The following is a 2,500-nucleotide window of genomic DNA, read 5'->3' on the forward strand; positions in this document are numbered from 1 at the left end:
AAAAAACACACATTCTTGCACAGGATATTACGTAACCACTGGACTGCGTATTATTTTGGCCACCGGCTTTTGCTGTGCCTCCAAGTGCTTGGCCCGCACTCAGAATTGGTTTGCTCTCTCACTACCACCATTTTCAAAGGGAACAGAGATAGCTACCCGGATTTTCAAGCGATTCTTCAGTTAATAATGCAGAAGTCTTGTTAATCTGTGAGTAGATCCTTATAAATACTCTTAAAAACCCATGTAGCTTCAAGTAGGGCCTTTAGAAAGTAGTATAGGTGCAGCCAGAACTGTTTCAGAAGACGGTCTTCAGAATCTTACTCTCAAGAAGGGTTGGTACTCCTGCCGCCTCACACTTACTTGCCTTTCTTGGTGGCAACTAACTCTGTCTGTCTTCTTCCTTCCTGTATCTTTGTCTTTCTGGCTTTCTTTCTGTCGGTTTGTTTTCTCCGTCCGTCTTTTTTTTTTTTTTTGTTTTCTTCGTCTGTCTCTTTTTGTCTGTTTTCGCTGTCTGTCTCTTTATGTCTGTGTTCTCTCTCTCTCTCTCTCTCTCTCTCTCTCTCTCTCTCTCTCTCTCTCTCTCTCTCTCTCTCTCTCTCTCTCTGTCCGCCTGTTCCTTCTGTTTATTTTGCTTTCGCCGTGAGTCTCCTAAACCAAGAAGCCCTAAAATAAAAGTTCATAATTGGGAGCGACGTACTGTGTGTGTGTGTGTGTGTGTGTGTGTGTGTGTGTGTGTGTGTGTGTGTGTATGCGCGCGCACTTTAGGAAAATTTTAAATACACTATTCTGTGTACCTATTTGTGTGTCCACCTATCTGTCTGTCTGCCTGTCTAATGATACTCTCTCTCTCTCTCTCTCTCTCTCTCTCTCTCTCTCTCTCTCTCTCTCTCTCTCTCTCTCTCTCTCTCTCTCTAGCTTAGAGGAAATGCTTCTCGTAGATTAGATTGTGACTCTTCCTAACATCCACCACCTGTGTGTGTGTGTGTGTGTGTGTGTGTGTGTGTGTGTGTGTGTGTGTGTGTGTGTGTGTGTGTGTGTGTGTGTGTGTGTGTGTGTGTGTGTGTGTGTGTGTGTGTTCTACTTGCATCTTGAAACAATTGAAGGAAAGATCAAATAAAAAAAAAATAATAATAATAATAAAGGACAAATGCACAAAAGAGAAGCATGCGAGTTAATTCAATGTGACTAAAACTTTAACAGGCACTGAACACTGAGCGTGACAGACCCAGCTGTTTCCTCACCTGTTGATAATGAGCTGCCAAACACCTGCCCTTGACCCTTCCTTCCCCCACCTGTTGCTCTCACACCTCCAATACTCTTTCCTTTTCCTCTTATATCGCATCTCTCTCTCTCTCTCTTAGTATTTCCCATCGCATGTTGCTTCCCTTCTTTCTCTCTCTACCATCACCATCATCATCGCCTTTCTTTTCCCTATTCATCATTCTTCCCTTTCCTTCACTTCTGTCTCCACCAACATGCTCCTTCACGACAACTCAGTCCATTGTTCACGTCGGATTTCTCCTCAGTTTCTTTCACTGCTGCGGCGACACGATAACCAAGGTTGTCTTTACTTAACATGATGAAAGCCTTACAGCGCCTCTTCATCCTTTCACGCTGTGTTTAGTTTCTTCCTTTTGCTGTTCCCGTTTATATATACTCGTACATGAAACAAAATCACGATATTGTGTTACTCTAAGAGGTAATAGCGTGGAAATAGCCGAACGAAAGTTTAAGGATCTTCCAAAATGAATCACACTTCCTCTTGGCCCGTATGGGGATCGAACCCACGACATCCGCGTTATTAGCACGGCGCTCTAACCAACTGAGCTAACAGGCCAGTGATGTGAAAGATGCATCAAGTTAATATGAATACTCGAAAGATATTTATAGGCACTGTAATGAGAGAGAGAGAGAGAGAGAGAGAGAGAGAGAGAGAGAGAGAGAGAGAGAGAGAGAGAGAGAGAGAGAGAGAGAGAGAGAGGGGGGGTGCAGCTGAACAATAGTGGTAAGAGTATAGATAAGTAAGGTTTAAGGGAGGCAGAGAGAGAGAGAGAGAGAGAGAGAGAGAGAGAGAGAGAGAGAGAGAGAGAGAGAGAGAGAGAGAGAGAGAGAGAGAGAGAGGGGGGGGGATCAGAGAGGGAGGGAAGAGAGAGAGAGAGAGAGGCCGGGGGGAGGGATGCTGGCGGTGGTGTTAACGGAGACATAAATCTCCAGGGGAGGCAAATATGCAAATGGCAATCGGTATAAATTTGGATTATGAAGAAATTTAGATGCTTCGCCATAAACACCTCTATTATACTACCTCTTCTTTTTTTTTCTTTTTTTTTCCTTCCTGCCTCTTCCTCTCTATCTTTAGGCTCTTACTCCTCCTTATCTTCTTCCACCTCCTTATCCTCATCCTCCTCCCGCTTTTTTTTTTTCCTTCTCTTCCTTTCTTGAAAAAATGTTAGCCTATCCTATTCTTCCTGTTCTTTTCATCCTCTTCGTCCTCATCTTCATC

The 2,500-nt window shown here is 43.8% G+C and overlaps 1 long non-coding RNA gene and 1 other non-coding gene across 2 annotated transcripts in view; both read right to left on the minus strand.

The window, feature by feature from the left end:
• Positions 1-2,500, minus strand: part of LOC135103540 (uncharacterized) — a 205,119-nt gene that overhangs the window by 164,490 nt on the left and 38,129 nt on the right. The window lies entirely within an intron of this gene.
• On the minus strand, positions 1,764-1,837 carry Trnai-aau (transfer RNA isoleucine (anticodon AAU)). Its single transcript has one exon. It is a non-coding gene; the product is annotated as a tRNA-Ile (tRNA).

Source organism: Scylla paramamosain, chromosome 9, assembly GCF_035594125.1.
Source record: "Scylla paramamosain isolate STU-SP2022 chromosome 9, ASM3559412v1, whole genome shotgun sequence".
NCBI classification, from domain to species: Eukaryota; Metazoa; Arthropoda; class Malacostraca; order Decapoda; family Portunidae; genus Scylla; species Scylla paramamosain.